Source organism: Nicotiana attenuata, chromosome 9, assembly GCF_001879085.1.
Source record: "Nicotiana attenuata strain UT chromosome 9, NIATTr2, whole genome shotgun sequence".
Lineage (NCBI taxonomy): Eukaryota > Viridiplantae > Streptophyta > Magnoliopsida > Solanales > Solanaceae > Nicotiana > Nicotiana attenuata.
The window spans coordinates 16,301,364-16,310,480 of record NC_031997.1 but is presented as its reverse complement, the minus strand read 5'-3'; the positions used below and the strand labels follow the sequence as shown (position 1 = coordinate 16,310,480).

The following is a 9,117-nucleotide window of genomic DNA, read 5'->3' as shown; positions in this document are numbered from 1 at the left end:
TACTGTATACTGCATTTTCAAGTTAATAAATATTGTATTCTGTTAATGAATATCGTATTCTGTAAAACATAAATACAACTACATATAGATTATGTTGTATGTAGCTGTATGGAACTGTAGGTTGTATGCAACTTGAAAATACAGTATACATTAACAGAATACAACTTGAAAATAAACATAAATACAAGTACATACATGTTTCAGTTTATATATGTATTTATATAATACTGAATACTTATGTATAACTTAAGTAACATGTATTTACTTGTATTTCAAAATATGTATGGTGTGGTGTAGATGATTATTGTGAATAAATAAGAAACATATAGTCTTATTATCTTTATATAAACATAAACTAATAGAGGTTAAAAAATGTCAACCTCTAAATTCTCGCCGACAGTTATATCACTCTTTGGCTGGCCTTTGGGATTATCTTGCACATCGACATCAGGCGACATTTGAGTACCATCATCACGTGTCACTGTGGGCTGATTTGCTTTAATCTGGTCAGAAATCTTCTTAAAGTTTTCATTGATCAATGTTCTTAAAGACGTGAACTCGCCCATCACCAAATCAAAACATAAAAAATTAGATAGGTGTTGGAAAAATATATGAATGTTAATTCCCAAACTGTAATGTTTACTAATGGCATACAAAACTCACGTAGTTTTTGAATGAATTTAGATCACTCCTCAAAGAAGATACTTTATTTGTTTTAGAATCTGTCGGCTTCTTATCATGCAACACAGTTTGATTGACTTCAGATATACCATCATCAGGAGTCTTGGGTTTAGTCTCTGCCTCTGAGTGATCTATAATATGATCTTTGCGCTTCTTGTGGGGCGGAGATGAAGAAGGTCCAACACTTGCATCATATTTCTTCTCGGGCTGAAGATGCGGTGTAGGACTAAAGTCATCTGAATCATCCGAATCATCTGCATGCTTGTCTGAATGAGTATTGGTAGGACTGTTATCTACCTCAACGCCTCCCAGAGGAATCTGAATAACAACAAGCTCTACATCGCTTGGTTGGATGTCGTTGTAAACAATATAAAAATTGAAATTGTATGTTATATACAACCTATATTTACTTTTGATCACTGTATTGAAATGTATATTGTGTGCAACTGCAGGCTATATGCAAATGGAAATTATAGTTAGTATGCAAATGAATGGTGTACTGTATATGAAAAATCTAGGTTGTATTTAGATGTATGTTGTATGCATATGTATGTTGTATGTAGGTTATAATGTATGTATCTGTATGGAATTGTAGGTTATATGCAACTTGAAAATACAGTACTTATTCGGATGTATGTTATATGCAGACCTCTATACTTAGCAAATATTGTATGCAAAATTAAATTTCAGAAACTTATGAAATAGTAACTTGCCATGTTTCCCTGGTCTTTGAACATGCCGTTCATCAGATAAGCATAAGTTGGTAGATTGACAGTGGTTCTCCAATTGAGTAATCTGGGTACCCGATTACCAAGGCGCTTTGCAATTTTGGGGTCAACCTTTGAACAACACTCATAAAACCAAACTTGCATGGCGAGAGGCATCCCAGCTATCCTATAGTACTTCTTGTGATAATCCATTTTCTTACTAATAGATGTAATAAGGTAGCTGAATGCAAAAGTAAACCCCATGGATAATCAGAGTATCTCCCACTCTCTACCAAGTCAAAATGTAGTCGCGGGATGGTTGTAGTTTTCTTCTCTGATAAAAATATCCATGTGTTATGAGTTACAGTAATGCTATCTTGATGGCATCCCCATCGTTGTCAGCACCCCATTTCTTTTCATTAAAGTATGACAACAAAGCTTCCTTTTTAACCAGCTTTGCACCACCAAAGTATGTCTGAACAATACGGTTGGGCACCTCTGTGTTGAACTTAAATTCATGTGGGTCACCAACACATTTGAGACCAGTGACGAGCGCAAACTCCCTGATTGAGAAGGAAATTGTTGTACAATTGACGTGTATTGAAAATACGTCATCAGTACTTCCTTCTAACTGCAAAACCATGAAGCACCTGAAGAGCTGATGTTGTACCTCACACTGATCCATATCAAGAAGACTTCCAAAACAAGTAGAACTTAATAGTTTATACTGTTATGGAGTAAGCTTTTCTTTGAGATCGGATACTATGTTTGTGTTTGTATATGAACAAATATGCGGTGATAATCTTGGTGGTTGTTTCTCAAACAGTTTAATTTCCTGCAGACAAACATGAATTTAAAAAAGGTTTCATATTCTGCATCAATACATAAACTCATTAAGTGTTATGAATACATATAAATACAACTAGATACAATATGAAAAATACATTGGAGTAAGAAATACATGCTGGAAGTAGTTTTTTTTTTTTTTTTGTGTGTGTGTGTGTGTGTGTGTGTATATCAACATGCGAAAATCAAATTCATACCATTGAGTACAAAACAGTGAATGTCTACATACAATATGCACAAGGACACTGTAATAGTACGAATACAGTGAATGTAAATTTGAATACATCTAAATACATTTAAATACAACATATAATAGACTAAGTAAGCACAACTCAGTGAATGACATTGTAAATGTGCAAATGAGTTCTGGATTGTTTGAATACTTATGAATACATATAAATACATACGAATACATCAACATACTTATAAATCACATCAATAATTATGAATACATCAATGTACACATAAATCACATCAACAACTTTGAATACATATTGATACAATAACAATTACCTTTTCGTGCCGTATATTCGAGCTTTTTTTTTTTTTGCATCAACTTCCTTAACCATGACACATGAAGAATCATTCATAGGTTTTTTCCTCCTTTTCGCAACTGGAATTTTTGTTTCTTTTGAAGATTTCTCAACTTGGACTTCTTTCGATTTGTCATTGTGTAATTTAGTTCTTCTCTCTGAAGCTGTAGTTGCTGATACACCTGCAAATTCCGACTCCGCTTGAGTTATTTGCAACGAGAAAGAGGGCACATCAAAATTGAGAATTTTGGTGGGTATACCTCTGGTCACCATCTTGTGTGACGTTGAATCCGACATTGGAGTGAAAAACGATAGCTTTCCGTCGAGTAAACAATAACAATGGTTATTGTTTAAGAAGCAAACAAAAATCTGTATCAAAATCGAAGAAGCTAAATAGTTGTATCAAAATCTAAGAAGCTAAGTACTTACCACAAGAACTTGTATCAGGAAATAAAACCGAGATTTTAGAGAGAAACTAGCTGGGGAGTGATAATGGGGGAGACCTTGGCAATGTGGGTGGGAGAAGAAGTCTAAATCGTGATTTTGTGGGAGAAAAGAGTAAAGTGTATGAAAAAGAGAGAGAGAGAGAGAGAGAGAGAGAGAGAGAGAGAGAGAGAGAGAGAGAGAGAGAGAGAGAGAGAGAGAGAGAGAGAGAACGTGGTTTGTGAATTTTACCGTGATTATGTGAGAGAAATCTGAAAAATGAGAGAGAAAAATATTAATTAGCATATATGGTGGCTTAAGGGTAGGATGCAACCATAATTAGGTATTTTGCTATAAAGGGTAAAAGGTAGATATATAATATAATTTTTAAAATGGTATTTATTTAAAATAAATAGGGTATTAAGCTTTTGTATAGGGTGTAAAAATTCAATTAAAAAATAAATTAGTAAAAGGTATGTGGAATCACCCATTGAAGTTTGTGATAAGAGTAGGTTGTCAATATTATACTCCCTTAAAATACGATACTTTCCCATATATGCGTGAACATGAGATAATTCGCGCAACGGATTGATCTTTTATGGAATTCAAATAAGTTTAAGGTAAATATATGTCACGACCCAATTTAGGATCATAACCGGCACTTAGGAGCAAATACCCCCAAGTAAACCTCAACGGTATTTTACAGAAAATCGGATAGAGTTTCCCCTGTTTTTGGGCTATCCAAAAAAATTTCTTGTCTCAAAATCAACAACCAACCATCCTAATATCAAACAAACCAACCAGCAACTTATCAGTTAACCAAAATAAGTCTCCACCATTAATAATCAACCACTAACAACCAGAAATACTAATTTATCTCCAATTTCGATAAAAAGTGCAATACTCAACATAAGTCTATAATAACAAAAGAATACTCATGATACTAAAAGAATGACTATGGAGTGACTCTAGGAGTTCCAAAAAAGACCATAACAATAAATAAAATCTCCGTCCACGCGAACAAGTGCGAGGCTCACCAAGAAATATCAACTTGTGCGCTCTAATTAATGAAATCCTCGCCTGTGTCAACTGCTGTCTCTGGAAAAAATAGCGGGGAGTTAGTCGCTAGCTCAGTGAGTAATAGCACTTAACCACAATCGCTTTTATTGGGGACATGTCAGAAAATATGCTAGTATATTAAACAGAAAATATCATAAAAATGCCCTTTCAGAAACAATAATTAATTTCCAGTCTCATCATGTTTTTTCTGTAGTATAATACAATTGAGAATTCAATAATAAGCTCGGTAAACACTGTATAATATAAACATTCATATTTGGGAGGTTCCAATGAACGGATCATGTAATCGGTATAACTGTGGACCTATTCGCAATAAGTCAAATATAACAATAATCCCTACTTGAGGGAAATCAGTAACGGTATGCTAGTTCTACCTTTCCACTAGCGAGGGCTGTAACGGTAATCGGTAATTACAAGTTGCACCATGTCTAACGAACCTGCCGTTAGCTGCGGGATCCTTCAAAGTCTACTCCCATTTATACTTGTCTCAGTAATCCGTATATACTCATAGGAAAATATTTTAAAACAATATAGGGCATTTCGGATCTTATCAAGTCATGTAATTTCATTTCGATAACAATAAATTCAAGTAACGGTAAAGCATATCTAGTGACAAAAAGAATATTTAAAACAACGGTAATCATCTCAAATAACCATTTCGGTATCATATCGAGTAAAAGACTTGTCCCACATGAAACTCAAAATAATCGTTAACATATTCATATTAAAAATCATGTGTAAACCATGCAAGTTATAAAAATACAAATTGCAGTAAGATTACTACTCACGGTACTCGTGCCGAAATACCAAATGCTTCACCTCGAGCAATTCGTACAACTTCCTCCAATCCATCTACAATTACATAATATCGATCTCATGTTAATTTCCATGTTTAGGCTAATTCATAGCTAATTTAGAATGCCCAACCCTCAAGGTTTCATATTTGACTCTTAATTCGCCAAATCATATTAACCCAACAAATCCCTCTTATTCTACTTGAAATATCAAGACCCGTTTCAGTATCACAACTCACTGCTATCAAAATTCCATTGTAATTTTTTTCCAATATCACCAATATTAGTAGCAAGCATATTTGATTACCAATCACTAACGAAACAGAAAGGTTTTTGAAGCAATATCCTTTTTTGGCATATACAGAATATATAAGTTTATAACCCCAAACCTGTAGTACCAATTCATGAAAAATTCCATGAACTCCATTGTTTCATTAATATTAATTCTTCAACTAATTCTCAACCCCAACTCCATAGCCATGGAATTTATGAATCAAATCTATGAATTAAGTTAAAAAATTTACCTTCTTCTTTTTCTTCTTCTTCTTCTTCTTCTTCTTCTTCATCTTCTTCTTCTTCTCCTCCGCCTCCTCCTTCTTCTTCTCTATTTAGTTAGTTTCTCTTCGTTGAATTTTCCTGGTGCTCTTCAATGGAAGAAAAGTGAAAATCTCATGTTTTCTTTTGTTCTCAAAAGTGGTTGCCAAGCTTTTCACAAGATTTTCCCTTGACTTATTGTTGCCCGTGTGTTTTCCCTGTGTTAGAATCCTTCTACTACCCAAAGCCCTCTTTTTCTTTTCTTTTATTCTTGCCGTGAGTCCTTCCCCTTCCCCTAATCCATTCTTTGTTTTTCCTTTTTGCCAGATTGTAATCTGGTGGGCTTCGGCCCTTTTTTGTGTATCTTTTCTTTTTGTTAAATGGCCAATATGTCCTTGTTTGAAATTTATGGGCTATTCTATCTACCCCACCTTATAAAATTTGGTCCCCAAATTTAACTCAAGCACGTACCTGTAAACTAAAATAAATGAGGATATTTGACGTGCATATCATCTTCCATTTCCAAAGTAGCTTCTTCAACGGTATGATTTCTCCATGGGACTTTCACGAACACAATTTCTTTTGACCGTAGCTTCCTTACTTGCCTATTAGCAATAGTCATTGGCTCCTCATCGTACGACAACTTCTCATCAATCGTTATAGTAGGTACTTCAAGCACCTGAGATGAGTCTGATATACATTTTCTTAGCATTGAGACATGCAACACTGGATGAATAAAAGACAACTCAGGAGGAAGTGCCAAACAATAAGCCACAACTCCCACTCGATCTAGTATCTCATACGGTCCTATAAACTTGGGGCTCAGCTTGCCTCTTTTCCCAAACTGCATCACACGTTCATAGGAGAGACTCATAGGAACACTTTGTCCTCAATTGTGAACACTAAATCTCTTCTTCTCTTATCTGCATAAAACTTTTGTCTGCTTTAAGCCGTAAGCAATCTCTGCCTGATTAATTGGACCTTATCAATAGCTTCTTGTACTAAGTCGGGTCCCAATAAGTTAGCCTCACCAGCTTCAAACCATCCGATAGGACATTGATGTCTTCTACTATACAATGCCTGGTACGGTTCCATTTGAATACTTGACTGGAAGCTATTGTTGCAAGCAAATTAAGCTAAAGGTAGATAAGCATCCCAACTACCTCCAAACTCAAGAATACAAGCTATCAATATATCCTCCAAGATTTGTATAGTACATTCTGACTGCCCATCTGTCTCTGGATGAAATACAGTACTAAGATCTACTCGTGTACCCAGTGCTTCTTGAAAAGATTTCCAAAAGTGTGAGGTAAATTGTGATCCTTTATCAGAGATGATGGATATTGGAGCTCAGTGAAGTCGGACAATTTCGTCCATAAATATCTGTGCATACCTCAGTCCACCATATGTAGTCTTCACTGGCAAAATGTGTGCTGATTTTTTCCGGTTGATCTACAATTACCACACAGAGTCATAATCTCTAAGGGTTCGTGGTAGACCGGTGACAAAATCCATAGTAATTCTTCCCCATTTCCACTCTGGAATCTCAATTTGTTGTAGTAGACCTGCGGGATCGCTGATGCTCAGCTCAGCCTTGACCTGCTGGCAAGTTAAACGATTAGAAACAAAGTCAGCAACATCTTTCTTCATACCTTCCCACCAATAAAATTGCTTGAGGTCATGGTACATTTTAGTAGATCCAGGATGCATAGCGTATCTAGAGTTGGGGGCTTATTTAAGAATAGCTTATCTCAACTCATCTATGTCTGCTACACATAGCCTGTCACTTATTCGAAGAACACCATCACTTTCAACAATCATATCCTTGCTTTTACCAGCTAAGGCCTCATCTTTGTATTTGCATAATCACTCATCCTCATATTGGGCTGCCTTAATGCGCTCAACTAATGAAGACTTAGCTTGAGCATAAGCCAACAATGCCTTTGAATTTCCAACACTAAATCTGATACCTGTATCTTCTAGTCTCTGAACATCTTTGGCCAAAAGTCTCTTTGCAGGAGCTATATGTGCCAAACTCCCCATAGATTTTTTGCTCAATGCATCAGCCACCACATTGGCTTTTCCAAGATGATACAAAATAGAACAGTCATAGTCTTTGAGTAGTTCCATCCACCAATGCTGCCGATGATTCAGATCTCTCTGCTGAAAGATATACTTCAAACTTTTATGGTCAGTATAAATCTCACAAGTTTCGCCGTATAAGTAATGCCTCCAAATTTTTAGAGAAAATACCACTACAACCATATCCAAATCATGAGTAGGATAGTTTTGCTCGTGCTTTTTGAATTGTCTCAAAGCATAAGCTATAACACGTTCATTTTGCAAGAGAACACATCCTAATCTCACCCTCAAGCCGTCATAGAACACCGTAAATCCTCCGAAACCTGATGGTAAGGCTAATATTGGTGCAGTTGTCAAACATGTTTTAGGTTTCTGAAAGCTCTGCTCACATTCCTCCGTCTACTAAAACTTTGCATTTTTCTAAGCTAGCTTAGTTAGTGGCGCTGCTATTTTGGAAAAATCCTGCACGAAACGCTTGTAATAGCCTACTAAGCCTAAAAAACTGCAAATCTCTATAGGAAAAGTATGTCTGGGCCATTTCTGTACATATTCTGTCTTCTTAGGATCTACCATAATTCAATATTTGGATACAACATGCCCCAGAAATGCTACTGAGTCTAGCCAAAATTCACACTTCAAGAGCTTAGAATAAAGCCGATGTTCTCGCAATGTCTGGAACACAGTCCCGAGATAATTCTCGTGTTCTCCTTAGCTACGAGAATATATCACGATATCATTAATAAATACTATTACAAATCTATCCACAAACGGCTTGAACACCCTATTTATTAAATCCATGAATGTATCCGGAGCGTTAGTTAGTCAGAAAGGCATCACCAGAAACTCATAGTGCCGGTACTGAGTCCTGAAAGTAGTCTTAGAAATATCTTCATCTTTGATTCTAAGCCGATGATAACCAGATCGGAGGTCAATCTTTGAAAAGTGGCAAGCTCCTTGTAACTAATCAAACATGTCGTCTATATGAGGCAAATGGTATTTATTGCGTATTGTTATCTTGTTCAACTGCTTGTAGTCAATGCACATTCTCATAGATCGGTCTTTCTTCTTTGCAAACAATACCGGTGCACCCCATGGCAATACACTAGGTCTGATAAAACCCTTATCTAGCAAATCTTGCAACTGTTGCTTTAGCTCCCTCAACTCTGCTGGTGCCATCCGATATGGGAGTATCGATACTGGCTGTGTGTCAGATGGCAAATCAATACCAAAATCTATTTCTCGTACTGGAGGTAATCCTGGTAAATCCTCAGGAAATACATCAGAAAATTCTCTCACTATTGGTACATTTTCTATATTAATTGTTTCATTTCTTGTGTCATTTACAATAGCTAAGAGACCCAAGCAACCTTTCTTCAGAAGTCGTTGAGCCTTCATAAAAGAGACAACTTTGCAAATCTCTGGAACTTGACCCCTTTT

At 36.0% G+C, this 9,117-nt stretch overlaps 1 long non-coding RNA gene across 1 annotated transcript; it reads right to left on the bottom strand.

Annotated features, from left to right (window-relative positions):
• LOC109232746 lies at positions 4,249-5,917 on the bottom strand. Its single transcript, XR_002068978.1, has 3 exons — positions 5,589-5,917; positions 5,059-5,122; positions 4,249-4,288 (listed from the first exon to the last, which is right to left on the bottom strand). It is a non-coding gene; the product is annotated as an uncharacterized LOC109232746 (long non-coding RNA).